Source organism: Oryza glaberrima, chromosome 3 (genome assembly GCF_000147395.1).
Source record: "Oryza glaberrima chromosome 3, OglaRS2, whole genome shotgun sequence".
NCBI lineage: Eukaryota > Viridiplantae > Streptophyta > Magnoliopsida > Poales > Poaceae > Oryza > Oryza glaberrima.
Genome location: NC_068328.1, coordinates 15,917,370 through 15,944,113, shown reverse-complemented (window position 1 = coordinate 15,944,113; position 26,744 = coordinate 15,917,370). Strand labels below are relative to the sequence as shown.

The window sequence follows — 26,744 nt, the reverse complement described above, 5'->3', positions numbered from 1 at the left end:
GAAGGCGGCGCAAGATGGGTCCGGAGGGAACTCCAGCGCGTCTCCTGCGATGGCCTCGACAGATGTCGTGGTTGTGCCCAGGTGTCGTGAGGTGACGCCCAGCAGCCCTGCCAGCGGTCTTGTGCCCGCGCGAGGCCCGCCTGCCGATGTCCTCACCTGGGAGGAGCTCCAAGTCGAGATGGGGCGCATCATCGAGGCCGGCGCTCGCGGCATAGGTCGCGAGATTGCGGAGGCGAGGGCAGCGGCGACGTCGTCGGCGAACGAACGAGCTGACAAGCTGGCGCGTGATTTGGCGGAGGTTCGCGAGGACCTCCAGAAGATGAGGGAGCTGGTGGCCGGCAACGAGCGGCAATGGCAGGGGCTCGGGAACCGCATGTGGGAACTCGAGAACAACCTATCGGAGACCCGTGGTTCGCTGCGGGTCACCTACACCGGCCTACACCAGCTTGCCGGGGAGTGTGGTGTTACAACCACGATCCCGGCGAACCCCGATGAGTTCTCGCTGACGACTTCGCTCGCGGAGCTGGCGACGGCGATGGAGGTGATCCCCTCCAAGCATGCGGCCAGGATCGGGGAGGAGACATCCAACGGGATCTACACCGGGGCGTGCCACGTCCTCGCGTGCGTAAGGTTGGTGCACCCTGAACTCGATCTCCAGAGGATCTTGGATCAGGGGGCTGCTAACGACGCGCGTAAGGACGTGATGGAGGAAGTGGGCGATCTGGGAGAGTCTGTTCTCCCACTTTTTGAAGAGTAGGACTTCAGTTCGCCTGTACTCTTTAATCAATCATGCTCTGTAAAACTTTCGTCGGTTCCAACTGCCTTTGTATGTGTTGTTATCACCTTAGTTTTCTTTAGCATTTTGATTCCGAGTACTTTATTGTTGTGTATAGAGATGTCGATGTCGAGGATGTCCAGCAGCGCGGGCAGCCTGAGTTGCCTGTACTCGTGCTGGCACTTGCACTTGAGCCGTATGTGCCACAGGACGGCGTGGACCAGAATCTGCCCGTGGACACGGGCATGGCGACGACTTCCTTAGGTTGGTCCTTTTTGTTTCCACCCCCTTCGCTCTTCTATCTGGATTAACTTAGTTTACCATGTTCTCAAGAGAGGCAGACAGCTTGAATCAGTCGTTTCCATGCTGAGCAGACCTCGAGAATGCACTTGCCGACCGAGATCGTCGCATCCAATACTGGAGGACGAAGTTTGAGGTGGCAGAACTCGAGAGGACTATGCTAGAAGTGAAGAAGGATCGGGCCGTGGAGGCACTCCGAGGTCGCGAGGTGTGGTTCAACTCGTACCTCCGGAGTGGTTGTGCAGCCATGGCGGGAGTTTGCAAGGAACTCCGAGTGCCTCGTGGGGATCCCGAGGAATCTGCGGCCGGATACATCTCGTGGCTGAATGGGGCCTGCGCCCAGCTTGAAGGTATCGGCAAGCGTATTGACGAGGCCTTGAAGCAAGAGTGTCGTCGGTCGAGCCGATAAGCGGGAGGGCATGTGCTGGCCTGTATACGAGATCATCGTCCGCAGCTGCACCTCGCGTTCCTTCACGAAGGGTTTGCACGTTCTCAGAGGACTCCCGCGGAGATAGATCAGCTGGCGAAGTCGATGGCGCCGCTTGCGGAGAAAGTCTTCCAGTCGATGGACTAGTGTTGGCCTTCTTGGTAGTCTCTGTATCCTGTGACAAGTATCTCAGGGTAGAGTGTAATATATTTTGAATTCTTGTGTGATGTAAGAAATACATGAGAAATTGAAAAGAAATCTATCTAACTAAGCTTTCTTACTCTGGATGGAGTGTGTACGAGTGTCTTCTCACTTCGCGACTTCGATCAGTCACTTGAGTCATACACTCTCCCTAGCCCCCAGCCTTGTCATCGGAGAATTCTTCTCGGGAGATAAGGCTCTTGGGCCTTTGACCTACCTTAGTTGAACAACCACTGATCCTAGCCCCCAGCCGTGAAGTTGGAAAGTCCATTTCCAATTACACGGCTTGGTTAATACGCACGGCGAGAACTCTTACACGACCAGGTCTTACATGGTCTTTCGTCTCTACAGGATCCGACAAGGCCTTATCAGCTCTGGGCGTTCCCAGCCGAAGTTCCCTTAGGTTCCTCGGAGGCCTTGTCAAGACGGCATAAAGGGACATGAGGATAGGTTTCAACACTAGGTGTCATCTGGGTAAGGGATCATTGGGAAGGGACACTTTGATTGAAATCTGTACCTGAAAATAGGCTTTATTGAAGTTGTAAGATGTCTTACAAGTAAGGATACTATTGACTTATACATAGAATTTGCGCAATTGGTCAATGTTCCAAGAATTTGCTAACTCGCGACCATTGCCGTCTACAATCTTGAATGCGCCTGGCCGCAAGACTTGAGTGATCGTGTACGATCCTTCCCATTTGGGTGAGAGTTTGTTTTGCCCTTGGCTTTGAACTAGCCGGAGGACGTAGTCGCCGATCGAAAGTATGCATGCTCGGATGCGCTTCTCGTGATACCGGCGAAGGGCCTGTTGGTAGCTAGCTGCCCTGACGGCAACTCGTTCTCGATGTTCCTCGAGTAGGTTCACGTCATCGTTTTGCTGTTCCTCCTAATCATCGTCAGAGTACTTCTGTACTCGTGTACTCTGATGTCGTAGCTCAGTAGGGAGCATTGCTTCTGAGCCGTACACGAGAAAGAAGGGTGTCTCCTTGTTCGACGTTGTCGGTGTGGTGCGCACGGCCCAGAGTACGAAGGGGAGTTCTTCGACCCACTTCTTGTCATGTGACATGAGCCTGTTGTAGATACGGGTCTTGATCCCTTGTAGTACTATGCCATTTGCCCTCTCGACTTGTCCGTTGCTCTGAGGGTGAGAAACTGAGGCGAAGCAGATCTTGACTCCCAGTCCGATGCAGTAATCCTAGAAATCAGCGCTGATGAACTGGGAGCCGTTATCCGTTATGATGCGGTGAGGAAATCTATATCTGTAAAATATCCCTTTAATGAATTTGATGGCGTTTTCGGCCTTGATTTCCGCCGTGGGTGTTGCTTCGATCCATTTGGTGAATTTGTCGATCACCACGAACAGGAATCTATAGCCGCCCTATCCTCATGGGAATGGTCCGAGTATGTCGAGCCCCCAGCACGAGAACGGCCAAGTGAGAGGGATGGTTTGCAGTGCTTGCGCTGGTAGCCTTGTGTGTTTGCTATGAAATTGACAAGCTTCACACCGTTGTACCATGTCGCAAGCGTCTTTGAGGGCAGTTGGCCAGAAAAATCCTTGTCAAAATGCTTTTCCGACAAATGTACGACCGGCGGCATGTGATCCACAGATCCCTTCGTGTATGTCGAGGAGGAGGTGTTTGCCGTCGTTGGACGAGACGCATTTGAGAAATACCCCGTTTGGCGCCTTCTTGTATAGATCGTCGCCGATCATATAGTAGTTTTTTACTTGACGGGTTATTTTCTCGGCTTCTGCATCATCCTCGGGTAACTCGTCGCTACTTATGAATTTAATGAGTGGGGTCTGCCAGTCGTTCGTAGTCTCGATGTTGGCAACGGCACGTTCTGCCTCTGTAGCCCCCGAGCTGATGTCTGGGGCGACTGGACTATCTTCGTTGTTGGCCTCTCTCACTGATGGCTTTGTCAGGATGTCCAGAAAGGTGCTGGGTTCGAGTGGCTCTCGTTTGGACGCACGCCGTGCTAGATCGTCTGGCTCGATGTTGTCCTTGCGATATACGTGTCGGACCTCGATCCCATCAAATCTTTTTTCCACCTTCCTGACTTCTGCGAGATACTTGGACAACTCGGGGCTGGAGCACTTGTAGTCTTTGTGCACCTGGTTTGCGACTAGCTCGGAATCCCCTTTTACGATCAGTCGCTTGACGAAGTTAGAGGACCAAGGCTCAGACCTTAGTTGAGTTTTGCCTGTGGAGTGGAGCTGAAGCCCCGCTAGGATCGCCTTTTTTCCGCTGCTGTCGTTCTCTTTCGGTGTGAGGACTAAGTGCCTCTTCTGTAAGTATTTTACGCTTTATTTACGTTTGGATCTGTTTATTACTTGTCGTTTTGTGTACCCTAGCTAGTCCTGGACAGGGATTTAATACATAAAATAGTCTGGAAATTTGGGCTAAATTTCTGGGCGTGATAATGTGGTATTAGAGCCAACTCGACTGTAGGTTGAGCCAATTGGTCAAACCCTAAGGACAAGCTTTTAGAAAACCCTATTTGCAAAATGTCTCCTCTCGCCCTTCGGCATTTCTTTGTGAAACGGTTTTTCAAAATTCTCTTCCCAGTCCCTCCAATTCTCATAGTTGTTAAACCCTGGAGGACAAACCGTCAGCTTCATGCCTGTTCGGAAGTCAAGTCAAGCTTCGTGCAAAGAGCGAGAAGATCAGTTCAGAGTTGTTGTTCCGAGAAGATCAAGTGAAGTTTTCTCGGAGTTAACCTAAACCCAATCTTTCCTAGAAGAGTAGTTTCGTTAGCTTCTAGATCGTGTGTTGTTTGCTTGTGTGTAGGGGTATGATTTGCATCATTGGTTGGGATGCGACCATACTAGGTTCTTTGCTTAAGCAACTTGAACAATAAAAGTCTACTCACAACAGATCAGTAGGGAAGTGGTTTAGAACCTTATCTTTAGCAACCCCTCTCTTCCACCTCTCTTTCGTCCTAGCAGCAGATGGTCAGAATTAGAGAGAAGATCAACAACATCAATGACGGTGTATTAAAGTTGCAGATCAATGGATCAGTTAAAAGCTACAAGGTACCCCAATGCCAGAAGAACCCCAACCCGTGATCAACCTTTGGTGTCAAAGAATAGATGATTGGTGCATTGATGCAAGAGGCGCAAAGCTCGATGCAAGGTCAAGTATAGCGGAAGTAACTCAAGCAGTAGTGTGTTGAGGTCAAAGCTATTGGATCAATTCAAGACAACAAGCTACCAGTTGAACTTAGAGCACCTCGCTCTGGTCAGATTCTGGTTAGTTAAGGTCAGATGATGGATGTGTCGTATGTTGATGCAGCCACTGTAGAGTCCGAGGCAGCAGATGCAACGGCAGTGTCACCAACAACAGATGCAAGCTCCGATGCAAGCCCAGAGTCAGAATCAAAGTCAATGGCATTGTTTTCCAATGCGAGCGCCTTCAGCTCTTGCCGGTGTACAGTCGACATCAGCAGACCAGCATAGCTAAGCCACCACTAATCCCAGAAGCAACAAGTGCTACCTACAGTGGTTATGGTTTTTAAGGACAGTTTTTGCAATATATCCAACCGTTCATGGAAGATGTACGACATGTCACTTCTCAGAGGATTGTTCAACGGTAAGACGTCAGCGTCATCACATCAACAACTTTATTTGCAGCACCCCAGCTCCTCAAGTTGCGTCAATTCCAAAGTAGAGTCGGTCAGTTTAGTTTTGAGAAATCAACTATGCAACACGACACCGAAGTCAGGGCCTTCTATAAATTCGAGAAGTGTTGGTGATTTTTCAAGGACAATAGTTCAAAGGTTCCCAGTCAGGCGAAAGTATGGCTTACCTCGTCGCTGTTTCACTTGAAGGATCAACCTAGTGCAACAATTTGGGAAGTACTTGAAGGAGCCAGTTGCAAGGTGTTAGCAGAGTTATGCCGATCCCAGGTTATCCGATTGGATTCTAAGGTACACCCGTGAGGCCAGGTCAATAGTTCAGCTTAGAGAAGCAGCATCGGGGGCAGTTGCAGTTCAGACGGAAGACAGGTCAAGCAGCTTTTCGTGGAATTACTCGTCATTCGAGTCAGGACAAGTCCAAGCGGATGTAGGGTCAATGAGTTACAAATGCCAGATGCAAGTTTCATGAACAACTTCATCCTCTTCTAGCCAGCATGGTGAATTGTCAGGTTACCACAATTGCCAACCTCAACAGTTCAGTCCAAGATAAATAAGTTCCTTAAGCATCCGCAGTACTGGTCTGGGTCAGTTCAAGTAGAACCAGTCGATCAAGTCTTGGCAAAGCATAGGAACAGAAAAGTTAAATCCCTCAGTTGATCAGTCGTGCAGGTTTGGTTCATCGAGCAATCAGTCAGTTGAATCAGAAAGAGGCAGCATGTGTCAGCAGATCAGTCAGACCGCCCGCCTACACCAGCTATCTTTCTAGCCATCCCAGAATCTCGGGACGAGATTCCTATAAGGGGGGGTAGATTTGTAACGCCCCGATTTTCGGTCGGGATTAAAAATCAATTAATAATGCATTTTCTAGAATTTAAATAAAAGTTAAATCAATTTAATCAAGTGAAATAATGAGGGAATTAAAAATTTCCTTTAAAAATCATTGGTCGAGAATATTTTGTAATATTCTTTGTGCTTTAAATATTCTTTGAAATTTTCCCGTGAATTTTCGGAGCTCAAGAAGTAATTTTAATAGCACAAAGTTCATTGAATCAATTAAATAAAATGAAAAAAAAATTAAAAAATCCCCTTCCTCCTCGGGCCATTTTTGGCCCAAGTCCCTTTCCCCTCCCGCGGCCCGCGCCCCCTCTCTCCCTTCTCTCCCTCCTCCTTCCCTCCTTCCCCTCGGGCCGATTTCCTCCCCTCGGCCTGCCCTTGCAAAAAAGTCTACTTTTTCCCCCCGGTCCTCTCTCTCTGACCGACATGTGGGGCCTCAGCTTCACCCCCTTCCTCCAGCCGGCCGGCTTCAACTGCCAAAGCCGCCATTGTCGCCCCACGCCGCTGCCAAAGCTGCCGCCTCCCACCTTGCGTGCGCACGTCGACCGGGCGGATGTGGTTGCCGCCCACTCCTCCACCACTTCCCCCTCTTTTCCCCCAAAACCGGCGGCGGATCGACCCCCACGACCCCACGCCGCTCCCCCACTCCGGCCGGCCGATTCCGCCTCTCCCGGGCTCGATCCCGCCATTCCAAGGCTATAAAAAGCATCCCTGGGGCTCCCTCTCCCATTTCCCCCTCCACCCCAAGCTCGCCATGCCACCGTGCTCCCTCTCGCCGCCGCTCGCCGGCGACTTTCAGCCGCTCGCCACCGTCGCTATAGCCGTCGCCGTGCTGTGCCGCCGCCACCACCGGCTTCGCCGTGCCTCGCCGTACCCCGACCCCTGCTCCGTGTCCCTATTCTATCGCCGGAGCACCACTACCACCACCACACCCAAGCCGCCTCACCTCCACCGCCTCCAGCCGCACCTCGTCGCCGTCCTAGCAGTCGGCGCGCCACGCGACAACCTCCACCGGCTTCGCCGCTGCAAGGGCAAGCCTGGCCGCCGCCTCATTCCTCCCATTCGTCACCGGAACCACCTCCCCCACCGCAAGCCCGAGGTCGCCACCGTTTTTGCCGCCTCCGGCCGCCGTTTGGCGCTACTCCCAGTCACCTCTCGCCGCACAACCGCCTCCCACAGCGTCGCTGCGCCCTGCTGTGCCCTGGTCTCTGCTCCAAACAACCAGAAACCCACCGGAGGTCCATTCCCCTCTGTGTTCGCCAGTGGTTGTCGAAGCTCCGCCGCGCCGCCCTCCCAAGGGGCCTGCCGTCGTTGTTCCTTGCCGCCGGCCACCTTCCCGTCGCCTTCTCGCCGTTGCACGAGCTCGGTGAGCATCCCTCCCTCTCCCTCTATCTCCCCTTTGCCGGCCGCCTCGCGATGCGCCGTCGCCGCCGAGTCGCCGCTACCGTGCTCCGCGCCCGTGCCACTGCCGGATGTTCCAGGCAGCCGGCTGCCGCCTCCCCTTGCCGCGCCTCGCCACCGAACCATCGCGTGCGCCGCCGCTCCCCGCGCCGTCACCGGCTGTTGCCGTCGGTGGTCGCATGCCACCGCCGCGCCTTCGCTCGGCTGGGCCAGTCTCGGCCACGCCCGTGCCCCAGCCGGTTGCCTCCCCCTCAGCCGACCGATCGGCTTGGCCAATCTGGGCCGTCCAACCCGTGGACCGGCGGTGGACCGTCCTTGTGGTCCCGGTCCACGGTGGACCGCCTCCTTGTCTCGCTGACGTGTGGGTCCCGCTTGCCGGCGCCGCCCCTCCCCCTTTAACTGTTTGCTTAGCAATGCTTAATTACCACTAGCTCAGTTGATGGGATAATTACAGTTTTAGACCTGTTAGTATCATGACGAGCTGCGTGCTCGAGACACCCGACCATGTTCTATTGGTCGTAATTATCCAACTAAAATACGACTGAATGGTGGGCTGTAGGTACATGGTTTTGCTAGTCGCACCCATGGCAATTAAGGACCGATTCACAGGAAACCCTGGAAGACTTACAGTGCTTACCACAAGCAGGAGTGGGTAACTGCTTGATCTGAAGTATAGCTCGACCCTTTCCTAGGCACCGGTGACGAAGGTGGGCGTGATGGAGTTGGGTCGGCCAGGGTGTCCGGTTGTCCAGTTGTCGGATTCACCGTGGCACACGAGGGGACTGCCCGCTGCCTTGTGAGGAGTGGGGGTGAAACCTTAACGTGGTGTGGATGGTTAGGGGAGAGTTATATGAAGGGTCTTGTCACAATCACTCGACGTGGTGACGTGTTCATCATGGGCACATGGTGACACGGTGACATGGCGGTGGATTGTGTCTTGTGGGTACAGTTGTGCACCTCTGGCCAGAGTAAAACTATTCGAATAGCCGTGCCCGTGGTTATGGGCGATCGACCAGATTCGCCGTGATTAGTCTCACCCTTAATAAATCGACCCAATGCACTATAGTACAGGTGGGTTGGTTGGGTCTGTTCAACGTGGTGTAGCGTTGATCAGTGGAGATCTAATTTACTTTAACTACTCAACTATTTTACTTGTTTTGCTCAATAAAATGTTTTACAACTACCTTTATGCAAATAGCCTCAAGCCATTCTTGAATCCCCTTGCACGTCTGCATCGTTGGTGTGGCTTCCTGAGTATGGTGGTTGTACTCAGCCTTACTATTATTCCCCTTTTCAAAAGTGTAGTGCTTCTAAGCTGAAGACGAAGTTAGAGGACCAAGGCTCAGACCCCAGTTGAGTTTTGCCTGTGGAGTGGAGCTGAAGCCCTGCTAGGATCGCCTTTTTTCCGCTGCTGTCGTTCTCTTTCGGTGTGAGGACAAAGTGGCTCTTCTGTAAGTATTTTACGCTTTATTTACATTTGGATCTGTTTATTACTTGTCGTTTTGTGTACCCTGGCTGGTCCTGGACAGGGATTTAATACACAAAATAGTCTGGAAATTTGGGCTAAATTTCTGGGCTTGACACATCGGGAGACTGGCTTCAATGTCACTGCTGCGGTCGCCCATGGCATTTAGGTCCGACCGCGTCAAAAAAGGGCCTCCCGTCCGCCACGTCAGCACAACAAGTTTCCTTTAGACGGTGCGGTGTCCATCGGTAAATATCTACGTTTATGAGATGTCTTCCCTCAAAACTTTACTTTCGCGGTGTCCCTGAGCTAAAACCACACAATTACAATGTCATATAGTAAAAGCTAAAACCACACAATTGCGATATCCTGTAGCTAAATTTGTCACGTTTGATTTGTCTAAGTGTCGGTACAGTATGCATCTTGGTGGAACGGGCACCTGTGTGCCACCGGATCGGAGATCGATCTCTATGTGCTGACTGCTAATTAAAGCAGGGAAAACTACCGGACAATGACAAAAGGGAAACGTACCGGCCATCGCTTTGTGCTAACTGCTAATTAAAGTAGGAAAAGATACCGGAGAATATTGATAATTAGTAGGGAAAATAGAACTGTACAATGATGGGAATAGTACATCAAATTATCAAGGAAAAAGTACTAATTACCCCGAACTATCGCGGTCGACCGAATTACCTCATTGAACTACAAAACCGGATATTCTTCACCTCCAACTATGCAAATCAAATGAATTACCCCCCTCGACTCAATCCGCAGTGGTTTTGGTCCACGTGGTGTACACGTAGTATTCCAGTTAGCATTCTATTTATAAAACATGTGAGACACACCTGTTATACTCTTCCACTCTTCCTCTCTCTCACGGGCGGCAGGCGGGGGACACAGAGCGGCGACGGCTGGGGATGAGGAGGCCACCGCCAACGACCGCGAGGCAGAGGAGGCGGAGGCGAATACAAGGCCCGTGAAGATGGAGGCGGAAGCGGCCACCGCCGCGCACGTGGCGGCCCCAACGGCCTCGGCTAGCGTGGCCTCGCCGGAGTCGGACATCACTGCAGCGAAAGAGGAGCGGTAGGAGAGGTCACGCAATGTGGAGGCGAGGCGGGAGAGGTCGCGGTCTGAGTGGGCGCGCACACAGCGCGACGGCGAGGCAGGTCGCGTTGTGGCGTCGGAGCGCGGCGTGGGCCTCGGCGAGGAGCTACTTGAGCACCAGGAGCGACTCGCGGAAGCACCCGTGTGCGCCGAGTGGCCGCCTCCTCATCCCCCGCCGCCGTCGCTGCCATTTGCTGCTGTTCCGTGTCCCCCGCCTACTGCCCGTGAGAGAGAAGAGAAAGGGGAAGAGTGAGTGGAAGAGTATGATAGGTGGGTCCCATATTTTTTTAATAAATAGAATGCTGACTAGACTGCCACGCGTACGCCACGTAGACCAAAACCACCGTGGATTGGGTCGAGGGGGGTAATTCGTCCGGTTTGCATAGTTGGAGGTGAAGAATATCCGGTTTTATGGTTCATGGGGATAATTTGGTTGACCGCGATAGTTCGGGGGGTAATTCATACTTTTTCCAATTATCAATCAAGTATTAAGTATGTGAAGCGGGTGTAGCAAAGTAATCTTCACCGCCAAAGTATGTAAAGGGGATATAAAACACTTATGTCTAGGTACGCTATCATCTAAAAAAATGTCTAGGTACAATAATGAATTAAGTGTAGCAATTAATCTTCAACGCCAAAGAATGTGAAAAGAATAGGAAACTGTGCTCTTTTCCAACGCAAGAAACAGAGAAAACATATGAATAGATTTCCACGTACTATATGCATGCAAATACTATAGGATTTCGTAACAGAGTAACGCTCGAGACAATCTGTTTTGAACTCTGGATGGTTCCCAGAAACTTGATAGTTGGGCTAGTCACCCAGAACATCCTCTAATCAATTAAAATTCACCAAAAATTAAGTTGTTTTTATATGATCATATAAGAAACTAAGGCGGGAGAGGAGAAGGAAGGAGCGAGGTGCGAAAAAAGAAATGAGCCATTTTCAGTTTTATTGCTGCTTGGTCATAACTTATTTCTTGGGACCATAAAACATCAATAGCAATAGCAATATCAGATATCCGTAACAACGTCCTCCCCTAATAAAAATGAGAAAGATATTCTCCCTCCATCCCAAAATATTTAACGCCGTTGATTTTTTAAAAAATATTTGACCGTTCGTCTTATTAAAAAAATTTAAATAATTATTAATTCTTTTTCTATCATTTGATTTATTGTTAAATATACTTTTATGTATACATATAGTTTTACACATTTCACAAAAGTTTTTGAATAAGATGAACGGTTAAACATGTTTAGAAAAGTCAACGGAGAGGGAATACGTAACAGCGATCTTCATGTTACTGCCATTCCGGTGCTAACCACCATCCACCGGAGATCGATTCACGTACGTTGACACTATTTCATCGGCCCAGAATCGAATTATTATTTTTAGCTTTTAGACCTTTCTAAATTAATATTTTATTAATAGACCCTACAAAATTTTATTTCTAATTCTGAACATTTTGACCCAGTCAGAAAATTTGATGTTGCCAAATAATACTGCCACGTGGCCCACGTCATACGCATGAGCGTGACAGGAGTACCACACTGGAAGGTTATGCCACGTCGTGATCTTGTCACGCCATGATTCCTGCGCGTGGCAGACAGATGCTGCAACGCCACATTGCTCGGCGTGGCAAAAATTGGCACTTGTATAATTTTGTATTGTCATGGGCTTCTGGCGTGGCTATGCTTTGCATGCCTGATGCGCTAGTGTTTGCACTAGCTGTCAGTCTGTCACACGTGATAATTTCGCTTGCTTGGGTCTTTTATCCATGCGTATTTACGTGAGTAATTTTAATAGTTCGTTTTATTTTTAAAAAAAAATTAAAAACAGAAGTCATGCATAAAGTATTACTCATATTTTATCATCTAATAACAATAAATATGCTAATTATAGAAAAATTTTAAATAAGACGAAAAGTTGGACACGGAAACTTATACTCTCTTTGTCCCATAATATAAGGGATTTTAACTATTTATTTGTACTGTTTGACCACTCTCGTCTTATTTAAAAAATTTGTGCAAATATAAAAAACGAAATGTTGTGGCTCAAAGTACTTTAAATAATAAAATAATAAAGTAAGTCACAAATAAAATAAATAATAATTTTAAAAAAATTTAAATAAGATGAATGGTCAAACAATACAAACAAAAAATCAAAATTCATTATATTATGGGATGGTGGGAGTAGTTGCTCTTATAATGGGATGTAGTACTACGTACTCCTACTCACTCCATACTCCCTCGCTGTCACAACTCACAAGCTCGATGAGTACTTGAATCAATCTGACAAGAATAAAGGCACTAGACATGCAAAGCAAGCAAAGCAAGGCACTACCGCACTACTAGACCGCACAAGATCTGTCGCATGCACTTGTCGATAGTCCCAAAAGTTTTTATCTTTGGACACCTAACAATTTTCTTTTCACGAACTAAACATGTCCAAAGGAAAACGCTAGATAAGACGGTTTTGCATCATGAGGCTGCATCGCCACACATGATGGCTTGGCAAGACTTTGACCTGGCATAACCTTTCAAGTTCCAACATCACGCCACAGTATTATTTAGCAACGCTAATTTCTTTGGCGTGGCCAAAAAATTTAGATTTGAAAATAAAATTTTATAAGGTCTATTAATAAAATATTAATTTAAAAGTCTAAAGAAAATCCCTTCAATCCCCATATGAAGATGGATAAGCTTTACAAATAGACAAGCTCCCTTAGGATCTAGCTGCTAATTAATTGAGTCAACCGCGATCAACCTATGAAGTTAGACTGTCTCCAACAAGTGACCCATAAGAGCACCCAAACCCAAAATGGTCTCCGATAGTACTATATCAGCCTCTAACAGAGTATCTATACAGAAGACCCATTTTACGTGCTATAAGAGGCATAACTTAAATCTGAGTATCCTCCCTCCTGAAGACCTATTTGCAGTAAGGGTTCTCTTTTAGGTCTTATTGTTGGAGAAGACCAAAAATAGGTATTGAACTCTTTGACTGTAGCGCTATGCAAATATGAAATGGGTCTTGTATTTTAGGTTTCATTGTTGGAGATAGCCTTAGTAGAAAACAGCTTTCCAAATCATCGAAAGAGTTGATTTTTATCGGTTTCCGAATATTCGGGAGGCGTTACACTTGGTTTTGCTGTTAAGATAGATAATTAGAGGAGCAAAAGATGAGAGATGTAAATTAGACTTAATCCTAATAACAACCATGAACGAATTCTTAAGGCCTTCTAAGGGCCCATACATTGATTTCCCTAAAGGAATAAGTTCACTCTAGGTCCCTTCATTTGTCGTTCAGTCTGATTTTTATCCCTGAACCGAAAAATCGGATACAATGCATCCCCCAACTTACAAAACCAGTGCAAAGGAGATCCTCGACGGTATTTGATCCCGGTTTGGCTGATGTGATGCCTACATGGATCTTTTGAATAGATTTTTTTTAAAATAAAACGCATGGAGGAGCCTTCCATGGTAAATTATATTAAAAGGAAAGAGAATAATAGATTACAAAACATCAATCCATGATTGAACCATGGGACGATGAACCTCTTTGAGCCTAATTAAATGTAGGGCCTGTTTGGCACAGCTCCAGCTCCAGCTCCACCCCTCCTGAAGCTAGAGCTCAACCAAACAGTTTCAATTCCACCAAAACTAGGAGTGGAGTTGGGTGGAGCTCTCTCACAAAATGAACTAGAGTTGTGGAGTTGGGTTTAGGCAACTCCACAACTCTACTCCAGACCCAACTCCTGGAGCTAAATTTAGGAGTTAGAGCTGTACCAAACAGGCTCGTAGACTCAAATCCATCCTCAAATTCCTTCTCCAAGAAGACACACTGGGCAGAACGCCATTGAAGATCAAATTATTTCTTTCCTTCCAAATGTTCTAGGTAGCAAGAAGGAGTTCCATGAAACAGGGATTTGCAAAAGAAACACTCTGAGACTGAATCATCCTGTGAAACTCCAAATTGGAACTCCAAGTCCAACCCAGAACATTCCAGCATTGAGCACTGAAGATACAAAAGAAAAAGAGATGCTCCTTCGTTTCTCTGACCCCCTGAGAGCAGCAAGAGCACAGGACTGTTGCATTGATCGGCTTACAGTGCTTCCTGTCCAAAAGATCCCTTGTATTGACTCTGTCCATTAAAAGGAGCCAAGCAAAGACCTTTATCTTCATATTCAGCTTACTTCTCCAAATCCATCCAAAAGTAACCGGAGGTGACATTGACGTGGCATTGACGTGGCGTCTACGTGGCAGTTTGATCCCAAAAAATAAATAAAAATAGCAAAATTGAAAACTAAATAATTAAAAAATATGCGGGCCCATATATCAGTCAAACAAAAAAAATTAAAAAAAGTGGAACCCACATGTAAGTGGGTCCCACTTCCTCCAGCTCATCTTCTATCCGCGACTCCGCCAGCGCCCAAAGTCTATGGCGAGGCTGGCAAGCGGAGTGGGAGGAAGCGGGGAGTCCGGCGAGGAGAAGTGGCATGCGGGAGAGGAGCGGCGGTGGGGCGGGTCGCAGAACGCCAACTCATCGTCATCCATGTTGTTGTCATTGTCCTCCACCGCCTTGCCCCTTGCCTGTGCCGCAGCCGCTGCCTGCTGGAGCTGCACGTGGAGCGCCACCACGGTGGACTGGTCAACAAGCGCCACCCATCTCCCTGCCAACCTCTCCACCCCACCACCCATCTCCCCACTAGTCTCTTTGCCTCGCCTCTCCCTAGAGCCCTCCCCCTCCAACTCAAACGACAAGGATACGCGGGTATGGAGTAGGAGGTGGAGAGGGCAAGGAGATTGCGTGCCGTGGCCACTCTGCTCTGCCCTGCCGCCAGAACCGCTCCGCCCACCGGCGGTGGTTCCAGTACTCCCGGTCGCTCCTCGCCGTGCGCCCTCCCATCCTTCTCCCCGCCATCACATGCTCCAACCTCGTCTTCCCCATCTTCCTCAGCTCCACCTTCTTTTCCACTACCTTCTCCATGCTCGGAACTCAAGCTACCTCTTGCTCTGCTCTGTGCTCCTGCGTCTGGCGAGGCGCGCCGCCGAGGGTGAGGCGGTCGGCGAGGACCACGAGTGCCGGGGGCCTGGGACAAGGGTGAGCGCCGCCTTGACAAGTGGCCACTGCCGCCTCTCTGCTCCGCTGCAGATCGCTTGCCACCACCCATCGCTCGGGAAAGAGAGAGAGGAAAGAAAGAAGAGGGAGGTGTGAGGATGACATGTGGGGCCACATGGGCCCCATCATTTTTTATTATTTTGTGTATTTGGCATGTGGGTCCCACGGTTTTTATTATTTTTGGGTATCGAATTGCCACGTAAGCGCCACGTCAATATCACATGGGACGAAAACATAGTCAAAGGAGCAACGTAGGCGCCATGTCAGCCAAAACCGAGCACAATGCTGCCGAGGGACCTCGTTTGCACGGTTTTGTATGTTGGGTGATGCATTGTATCTGATTCTACGGTCCAAGGGTGAATTTCAGACTCGCCGACAACTTGAGGGACCGAAAGTGCACCTTTTCCTTTCTTAAAAAAAAATTAGGCCCATTACCGGTCTAGAATTTACACATCCGTCACATCCATTGGAAAAAGTACACCGAAGGTCCCTCAACTTGTCATCGAGGTAGAAAATCATCCCCCACCTGCAAAACCAGATATATGACATTTCTCAACTTAAAAAACCGTTCATTTTAGATCCTCCGGTGGTTTTGATCCTGGTTTTATCTAACGTGGTGGTTCAGTCAGCGTGGGACCCACACGGGCCCTACATGTCAGGGTGTCCACGTCAACACCTTATCTCTTTCCCCTCTTCCCTCCCTTCTCTCTCTCACTTCTCTGCGCAGGGGCGCAGGCTGGCCGACGGGGCGACGTGGGAGAGGAGGAGGGCGGCGGGACGAGACGGGACCACCGCGGCACCAGAAGGGCGGCCAGAGCAAGCGAAGCGGCTCTTTTCTTTCTGCTCTTCTCTTCTCTTGTCTTCAGAGAGCGAGGCCACCGGAAGCATAGGGTGAAGCGGCGGCGGGTGGAGCAGCAACGAGTGAGCACGGTAGCGGGCGGTGGGTGGAGTGGCGGCGGGCTGGTGTGGCAAAGGGCGGTGAACGGGGAAGCGGGCGGCGAGCGGAATGGCGCGACGGGCGAAGCAGTCAAGGGGTGGTGGGCGTAGCGGCGCTCGTGGGCGCGTCGTCACAACCGCGTTGCGTTGCCTTGCCGTTCTCTAGGGCTTGCTCCTGCTGCTGCTCCTGCGAACTTTAATCTGAATCAGTGAACATGCATTTGCATTTGCGCAGACAGAAAAATTTTAATTACGGGGTGTTTAGATCCAGGGGTGTAAAGTTTTGGCGTGTTACATTAGATATACAGACACACATTTGAAGTATTAAACATAGACTAATCTGTCGTCTGTTCGTCTTCATCGACCTCCTACGCCCCGTTCCGGTGCAGGCGTCGGTGGGAGAGTGCGGCTGCAGAGAGGCGGCGTCGATGGGCGAGCGCGGTGGCGAAGAGGCAGCAGCCACAGGTGAGCGCGACTGCGGATAGGGAGCGGTGGCGCCGACGACTTCGCGCCGCTCGGCCTCATTGTCGTCGGTGGCTTTGTGTGCGGGCAGAGTAGAGAGGCGGGGGGAAGCGAAGCAGAGAGGCAGGCGAGTGGCAGAAGGGCAAGCGGCTCCGAGCGGTGGCTAGGATAGGGCCGACGGGAGGGACCCGAGTCATCGTCGTTTCCCTTGTCGCCGACTGCCGCCCGTCGCACCAGCCCTCCTCTCAGTCGTGCTCTTCCCTCGCCGGCCACCGCCCGCCGCCCGTCACGCCGGCCTCCTCTCTATCGTGCTCCCCCTACCGGCAACCGACCGCCGAAGGCCACCCGTCGCGCCGGCCTCCTCTCCACCATGCTCCCCCCTACCGGCCGCCAAAGGCCATGCCAGCCCTCTTCCCCCGCCGGCCGCCGGACACGCTCACTGCGCCGGCACTCCTCCCGTGCTGGCCGTGCTCCTTGAGGGGAGAAAAGTGAGAGAGAGAGAGAGAGAGAGAGGGGAAGGGAGAGGAGGGGAAAGAGGGAGGGCGCTGATGTGGAACGATGACATGTGAGGCCCACGTGATCCCACGCTGACTCAGCCACCACGTCAGATAAAACCAAGGTCAAAACCACCTAAAGGACCTAAAGTGAACGGTTTTGTAAGTTTAGGGACTCTAGATATCTGGTTTTGCGGTTGGGGGATGATTTTGTAACTTGATGACAAGTTGAGGGACCTTCGGTGTACTTTTTCCACATCCATTTGTGAAGGCGATTAACAACCCATGTTTCGAATTTGGAATAAGCCCACTTAGAATCGCACTTTCATCAAAGTTTGATTAACACTACTGGAGAAGTGATCTTTGCTGGGTCAGGTGATTTCGACAATAGTCCCGGTTAAAAAAAATTTGATCTTTCGTCCCGGTTGGTGTTTTAAACCGGGACTAAAGATTATTTTTAGTCCCGATTCATCGGCATGTCAGGGGGCCGAGGATCTTTATTCCCGGTTGATACTACCAAGCGGGACTAAAGATTATCACTTTAGTCCCAGTTGGTACTACTAAAAAATGATCTTTAGTCCTGGGACTAGTGGTAATCTATAGTCCCGGTTGGTAGTATCAACCGGGAGTAAATATTTTCTCCCATCTCTGATCGGTTAAGTCCGAGAGGAGATATTTAGATAAGATCGGATCATCCCCTCTCCTCCTCCTCTCAGATCCGATCCCTTCTTCCTCCACTCCCTCTCCTCCCCTTCCTCCTCCCCCTCCTCCCCTCCCATCCGGCGGCCAGCGGTAGGCCCAGCTGCGCGCAGGCAGGCCGCGGGGCCGGCCGTGGCCATGGCGAGCGGCGGCCGGCAGGGCCGGCCGTGGCGAGCGGTGGCCGGCGCGCATGCATCATCCTCTTGTTTTTTTTTTGATAATTTGTGATTCACTAGAGTTGCATAGTTTCTTTTTTTAGAATTTACGATTCATTGCATGGATCTAAGATGTACAATCTAGGTGTATTTGGTCTGTGTGTAATTTTTTTTAAGGATTTGTGATGTATTTGAGTTGTTTGCATAAGTAACTTAGGATTTGCGATGTGAATGATTTGGGATTTGGGATTTGTGATGTGAATGATTTGAGATGTTACTTTACTCCCGGGTATTTGAACGGGACTAAAGACCACCATCTTTAGTCCCAGATTCTCCCTCCCGGTTCGCTATACGGAAGTAAAGGGGTTACGAACGGGAAGAGATGAGTACTTCTCCAGTAGTGTAACATCCTTTATCCCAATAACAGAAATATTTGCCTGTAAATTATATAAAACCGTACAACTTTAATCCTACAGCAGTATAGACCCTATTTTTCTCTGTTTTTTCTTAGGTTGCATATGTCTGGGTCCACTTGTCACCAGGCTGAGCACCGTCTTGCTGCGGCATATCCCCTCTGGCACCCCTGCCACGGGTCCGCGCTAGCTGGTTGCCGTTGCCGATTCGCAGAGGCGACGTAGCGACGGGCGTGGCCGGCGGCTTCAACAACACTTCATTGTGCTTCTCCATTTCTCAATATACAATATACAGTGCCTCCCAAACCCAGAAATGCTACTGCTCGCCCTCGCTTGCCCAGAGCGATCGGGTAGCCCTCTTGACCTGGTTTTCTTTTTTGGCACCGTATTACTTCTCTATTTTAGTAAATTTATGCACATAAAGTTTATAAACCTCAAATTTACACATATAAAGTTTAGAGACCAAAAGTTTATAAGCAAAAGTTTATATATCCGATTCAAATTTGAATTTGAATTCAAATATTTTTTAATATATAGTATTTCTATACATCTAAAGTTTATACCTAAAGTTTATAGACCTAAAGTTTATATATCCGATTCAAATTTGAATTTGAATTCAAATATCCAATTCAAATTTGAATATGAATTCAAATATTTTTCATATATAGTATTTCTATACATCTAAAGTTTATAGACCTAAAGTTTATATACCCGATTTGAATTTGAATTATATCTGATTCAAATTTGAATTTGAATTCAAATATTTTCTATATATAGTATTTCTATACATCTAAAGTTTATACACCTAAAATTTATAGACCCAAAGTTTATAAAAAGTTTATAAATCAAGAGTTTACATACCCGATTTAAATTTGAATTTGAATTCAAATTTTTATACATAGATTTTTCTAACTTTTTAGTTTTTTAAAATTTTTTGTGGTGTACTGTAATAGGAAAAGAAGGGGAGGAGGAAGGAGAGAAGGGAGCGGGGGGCGGCAGGACCGATCACTGGGCAATCGCCCTGGCGATCGATCGCCCATTAGGCCCGCCCCCCCCCCCCCTCCCAAACCAGTCCAAATCGATTTGTCACTCAGCCACATAATCCGAACGAACCCACCCCAGGCCGGTGCATTGTTAATCGAAACCATAAACAAACAAAAAAAAAATATGTTCAACCCATTCTCAAACCAAAAGGAAATTAAACTAGCAGCAGCTGTTCGCTGGTGACCTGGTGTTCTCTAGTCTCCCTGTTTTGCTGAACGTTGTTGGCCTATCTGCCCAGCTTGATGGCACTGGCTCTTAGCACGATGAACGGACGCCACCAACTCAATGTAGCACATGCATAGCAACCAATAGAACTGAATCACTGGCCAAGCTTGCGCCTGTGTTCAGCTCCGTCGCGTCCAGCCAACCCAGCATGTAGTTGAAGATGAGCTCCTGATGAACTTCTTCCCGTGGGAGCCTCGGAGGCCTTGCCGGAGAGCTGTCTGTGAGGAGCCCGGCCACTCTCTACGCCGTCGCCGCCTGCAGGTTCTTCCTCCTGACCTTGACGGCGGGGGCGGAGCGGACGCCAATAAGGCGCTACACGTGACGTGAGTACCGACGCCGCCTACGCCGGGCAGTGGCCCTGCGTAGCGCCGGGACGATGATGCGATCGTACGCAACGAGGATGGCCATGCGAAATGACAAGACATCCTGTGGGCAGCATTGGACGTACGGTTAGTGATATGTCCTAAAGGCAATTATAGAGATGATTATATCATATACTATGTTTACATATTTATTGGTTATGTTTCTTGAAATAGATAACTCATTATTAGTTAATGAATATGTGATTATGAATATTGGTTAATGAATATGTGATTCTTTCATAAGACTCTTTATGTTGTTTGTTACTATTTCTAAAGGATCCCTGATCAAATATCATATGTGGAACAAATATGTTTAGATGATCAGCATATGTATTAATTGATGATCATGTCTCATGGATCATGGTATAGAGATACCAAATTTATAATGTTGACACATGTTGGGGAACATGTTATTGGATAGACCGAACATAAGACGCTGCAAAAGCCATATGTGTTGTGTTATCAGTGATCTCATTTAGTGTTGGTGTTGAATCCTTAGACCTGAGATTATCATGGTTCCCAACATATGTAGTAGCTTACTTAGAGACTACTAAACGCTACTCCGTAATTAGGTAGTTATAAAAGAAGTTTTCGGGTATGCTGTGAAACATGTAATGGTGTCGGGACCCCAATTAGGATCCCTCTGTGTATAATGTGCTAGTCCCAGATCAACGCTAGCACACACAGGAACAAAAGATAATATCACAACCACATCACGATTATATTAATAAATAGGAAACAAATATAATTTTTACATTGGTCTTATGACCAGATTTTACAATTTATTTGCCACGCAGGGCCAAATGAAAATAAACAGTGGAAAAAAAAAGCGAGAGGCACCAACGTCACACCACAGGCAGTCAACTAGGGCACGCAACCTATTCTACATCCTCAGCACCAGAACTTCTGGAAACAATTGGCCTTCTCTGAAATTTTGGTGAGACAACAAGGGTGAGTACATAAAGTACTCACAAGTGTACGGGAATATGTAATATATGATACAAGGCTTCAAAGGAAGGTTAGGGTTCATTTGCATAAAGGCATTTGCGAATTTAAATACAATAAATAGATTTAAATTTAATTTAAATAACCTTTGCAATCACGATATTTTTAACCACCCAACCCAAAAAGGATATTGCGTCCACACAGGACCACACAACTATATTCATTAATTTATCCTGCACACAGCTCTTTCCCAAAAGTTCACAAATCTACCCCTCATGTGAAATCACCGAGCATGTCCATAACTGAGGACGCGGCTATTCGAATAGATTGACACTCTGTAGAGGTTGTACAACTTTACCAACAAGATACAGTTCGGTGCCGCTAAACACCAAAGAGTAACAAAGCGTTTCCTCTGCCTCGCCCAAACACCGGCTTCCCCCATGGGCGGTCCTCCCTTCACCACACAGGTGAAAGGTCCCATGGTACAATCCAAAAACCTATCATCTAGCCACCTGGGCCGCTAGTGCCAGAGCTAAGCAGTGTACTAAGCTAGGTCCTTCCCACAAGGACATGTGGTTGCACGGTAAGGCTCAGATCAATGGCGCACGAAGTGAAGTCCTTAACTGACCAGGGCGACTTGCCTAAACTAAGGACCTCAAGCACACAGCAAAAAGGGACCATACAGCTTAGGAGCACACAGCTCAATCGACCACACAGGTCAACGGTAAGCACGCACACAGATGGCTTACCTCCTAGGTTCACACAGATCCACCATCGCCCCGGTCTAAAACATTTTCCACCAGATAGTTACTACATGGTGCAACACATGCCACCAAGAAGATAGCACACAACCACACAGTTTATAAAAACAGTGATAAGTCGATCATTAGTCAATATTATATTTTGTTTTGTAAAAGTGTGAGCAGGGCTAAGCAAATCTAACTACCTTGAGTCAATACCCATATCTGACTCACATATTGTCTAGGGTGACAAATAATCAAGGATAATCAACAATAATCAAGGCATGGAATAATTAACAAGTAGGTCATAAGTACCCACACGATAATTTGTAAAACAAAACAATGCATATAATTTAAAATAAGATAATTTTGCAAGTTAGGATCAACATGTTCAAGGGTACACTCGCCTTTACCCACGAGATCTTCAGATGAAACCTTCACCTGCAACAGCAACCTACTCGGCAACAATGTCTACACGATCGAAAAAGGAGAAAACAAATAAACAAAAGAAAAAAACAGAAAAATAACATCAAATGAAATAACCAAATAAATCAGGAACTAGAGCTCAATTTTAGAATTATTTAGGAAAAACAACGGGTCAATTCGGAGTTTGGATGGAAGAGATGTGACCTCTGGAAGTTTCAATTATTAGAGAACTGTGAATAAAGAAAGAGAAATATTTAGAAAACATTATCTGGAATTTATGAGACAAAAGAATTATGTTTGGTGGACTAACGGGTGGGGTCCACTCGTTAGTAGGATGATCAATGGAGAATTGTTTATAAGGAGGAGAGTTGTGGAATGATTATGTGGATGGTTGAGATTTATTTGTGGGGATAGACAACTTGGATTGATTTTGGGTTTTAAGAGGCCGGCCTGACCAGAATGTGTGTGACATGATGACTCGCAGCGTGGACATCAACGGTATGGTGATGGCAAAACTCCGGATTGAAGTGGGTGAAAGAAGCAAGAGCATACCGGGAGAAGATGATGGCAGGCTGATGAAAGAGAGCAGTGATGCTGATTGGCGAAGATATGATCAACAAAAGATTGAATTGGAAGAATGGAAAATAAGAAATATTTTCTGGCATTTGTGGATTTTATTAGAATCATTTTCGTGTCTAAAGGATGGGGTTCACTGATTGATGGGAGTGATATAGCGTACATGCCATGCCAGACTTCGAGACAATGACAGGGGGTGACGGTGTGACGTGGGTGCTGACCTAAGGCAGCGAGAGGACAGCAGCTGCGTTGGCCCTCCGAAGTGGACGATACGACGACGACGACATGGTCACTAGTAGTTCGGTAGCAATGGGAGCATAGAAACAATGCGACGGCATCTCAGCATGTGGGAATAAAAATTAAAGGGGCACCGGCGCTGGGATGAAGAAGAGACACCGGGTTCATGGTAGAGGATGACGATGTTGGATGTAGGAGGGGAGGAATATTGTAGAGACAACACCGGAGAAGTAGAGGGGCGAAAACGGATGCGATGCTTATGCAACAACTATTGCTTGAGCTCGAGGTTGTTATCAACGCCAAGAAAAAGCCACGAGAGAAGATAGAGCAGAGCAGGGTGTATGCACTGATTGTGCTCCTGCTGGCGTGGACTACTCCAGTGAAGAAAACAGTGATGGCGGTGCAGTAATTTCGGAATGGAACCGTGATAACCACAACAGACAAGTGGTAGGAACACCGGATCGTTTAACAGTGAGGCGGTGGCACCGGCAGACAATGGCAACTTGACGAGAGATTGTGCTGGAGGCAGGTGAAGACGATGGAAGCGAAGGATAAGAGCAGCGGTGCTGCTAGGGCCTTGGAGATTACCGACCGCAGCGACATTCATAGAAACGTGATGGCGACAATGTGGTTCAGCTCAGGTTCCATTGCGACAGCAACCATCGTGGTGCGCAAACAGATTGGTGATGACTGACGGCCACCTTTACGATCACAAGAGAGAGGTGGCAGCAAGAATGGAAGATTGAATTAATAGAAGATAGAAAGGAATATTCTCTCGTGTTTTCAGGTTGATTGGAATTATTTTGTGTACCAACTGGTATGGTTCATATGTCATCTAAAGAGAGAGATTAACAGTGGTGCACGCACATGCACAATGTGGGCATGGTGGCCGAGGCAAAGTAGCAGTACGACAACTTTTGGACATGTGCGAATGAAAAGAAAATAAGGCAAGGGCTCTGTTAAATACATATAAAGGAGGAAGGTTGACAGGGGCTGCTTTCGTGATGGACGAAACAACAACATATAGTGCAACCACTGGGTGATAAAAATGAAAGGAAATAATGGAGGATGAACATCAAGAGCTCACCTGTAGACGTGGTCTCAACAAGATGATGGCATGGTAGCAGCAGCTTGGGTTCCAAGGACGGCGATGACTTCTTTGCTTGCAGGTGGCGTTAATGGTGACAGAAGTTGGTTTGGAAGGGGATGACGAAGGAGCAGCGTTGGTTCACTGATGATGGCTGCGACGATGACGACGTGGTGGCGGAACTCAACATCCTGGTTGCACAAAGTGGAGCAGCAGGGGGGCATGATGTCTCAACCTATGGGAACACCACATGATGAACGGAGAGGAGGAAATGATGAAAGACTTTTATGGTGTGCAACTGCTTACCAACCGTAGCAGAGAAGAGGCGGTACAACTTTCCGATGTAAGGAGCAAAGAGGAGACGGTAGTAGCAGGAAGATGATGGTGCTGGAAACGGAACGATGATGGTGCAGGATTGATCCTCCCACGCAGCTGCTTGTTCTCGCATTGATGGTTTGATATATCTCCGTGCCAACAGCACGACATGGCCGTGGCTGGGATTTCGAAAAACAGATCAAGCCCGTCAATTTGATTTGATTTTTGGTATAGATGAATGGAAATAGATGAGAAGCGGAAGGGACGAGCAGGGGATTGAGGGAAGCATCATGACCTTCATAGGAAGCAGAAACATCGTGCTTGAAGATGAAGCAGTAGCCAACATGGTGACTTTGGTTGCACATGGCACTACATGCACGCACACGGTGTGTCATGGTTGGCGTGGAAGTAAAGCGGGGCGGTGGCTGCGCTGGTTAAACAAAGAGGAAAGGAGGAGGGGTGCTGCAGCTATATATAGAGAAGAATAGGAGCTAAGCAGCCAGGAGATGAGGAGTCATTGGCTATTACAAAAATGGCTCATGCTCATGAAGGTGATTTAATTTTTGGTGTTAAATAATGAGATTGGTGAGGGAGAGGGAGATATTTATTAGTGGGAGGAGGAACTCGAGGAGACAGCTCAGATTCTTGGAAGATCAGAAATGTGGCTGAGGGAGGACGAAGATGGAGAGTTGAGAGAAGAGACTGGGAATTGGAAAAACATATTTGTCTCATCATGGTGATTCAATTGGAGATAATGCAGTGTAATATTATTTGGTTCTTGGTCTGCTTTAGTTTCTTGGTTGATGATCAACAGATGATTAAATTCATGGTGGATGGAAAATGCAATCAACTGGAGATTAAATGGCTAGCATTTGCATTTGATCAGGAGATGTAAAGGCTGGTGCATGGCGAGGTGGATAGGAAGAAGGTGGAGATGTGGCTGAGATGGAAAACTGATTTGGTTCATGATGGTGATTCAATTTTTGTCATTCAAGTGGAAAAATTAATTAGGGAGGAGAAGAGATTGCAGAGATAGAATGACAGGGAGAGAGATAGACAGAGAGAGGCATCGGCCTGGAGGGAAAAGGAAAAAGGAAAAGAAAAGGTGGGGATTTTTCTGGACTTGGGATTTTTTTTCTTGGGATTTATGGGAAATAATGAAATCGAGCTGCGCTTCAAAAATTCAAATAAAAACCAAGTAACTCTAATTAACAAACAATAAAATAAAAGGGTGACTTAATTAATTTATTTAGTAAAATTAAACCCTTTTTCATTTATTAAATTATCATTAAGCTATTTTAGGCGAATAAACGCGAATGTTAATTTTCAAAATTAAGCAAATTAGAAGACACAAAAAACGGGACGTGACAAGTGGGATATGAATAATCAAGATGAGATTTGCCCCTCCTATGGAGAGATATCTCTGGGCCCCTCGATGTTATAGATTATGGAAGTGTATGGCCATGCCAAAGGTGATTGAGGAGTCAATCACAAGTTATATAATCTATCACAGGTTCGAGTGAATGATTGAGCTATTAGAGGATGGCACATATCTAGCCTTGAGCTTAATCGATATCGTGAGGCAAAGGGGTTCATACAAGTATACACTAGAGGTTTAGCCGATTTGATCTTTATGTATGCCCGGTGGGTCAATACGTTCTAGTAGGGACCGCTGTTGACACGTGGACCGAAAAGGAGTTTTCGGGTTACAGCCGAGTGTACATGAACCTACAGGGTCACACGCTTAATCGGCCGGAATAAGGGGATTGGATGGAGATCCAATATTAGCTTAATTCAGATAGGGATCCGAATAGGAGTCCTAAGGGCCATGGAGGCCCGAGTGATGGATTTTATATATTCGTGAGGGGTGTGATCGGCGGAGGGATTGCATCACGTGAGAAACCCTAGCCACCACTCCCTTCCCGAGCAAAACCCTAGCCGCGCGCGGGTGCTAGCACATCTGTGCATGGCGTTCCGTCCCTGTACGTGTGGATACCGGTAGAGGCGCCACTGGTTTGCGGTGCTGATCGGCGTGGGAGTACGGCGAGGAGAACGCACGAGGAGGAGATGGTCGAGCCGGTGCGATCGACTACTTCCTCTACATCGACGCGCGCTACTTCGCGAGAGTTCCTTCGACTTCTTAGCGTCTTCTTCCGCTGCGCAACGCGTCGAGTGGTAACGATCTATGATCTAATACTTGCATGGTTCCTGGTTTACACAGTAAAAAAATTTTGATTTATGCTATCGTAGCCTACGCATATCCCAACAGTGGTATCAGAGCCATCTTGTATAGTTTATGATCTAGATCATTGCATATAGTTGATATGCGGGTGTAGTAGATGAGATCTATTATGTTGTATATGA

The 26,744-nt window shown here is 47.8% G+C and overlaps 1 long non-coding RNA gene across 2 annotated transcripts; it reads right to left on the bottom strand.

Annotated features, from left to right (window-relative positions):
- Positions 1 to 20,830: 20,830 nt before the first annotated feature.
- On the bottom strand, positions 20,831 to 24,550 carry LOC127769049 (uncharacterized). Of its 2 annotated transcripts, none has more exons than XR_008016648.1 (3): positions 24,372 to 24,550; positions 24,066 to 24,256; positions 20,831 to 20,980 (listed from the first exon to the last, which is right to left on the bottom strand). It is a non-coding gene; the product is annotated as an uncharacterized LOC127769049 (long non-coding RNA). The 2 variants fall into 2 exon arrangements; XR_008016649.1 differs by lacking the exon at positions 20,831 to 20,980 and adding an exon at positions 22,147 to 22,210.
- Positions 24,551 to 26,744: the final 2,194 nt, after the last annotated feature.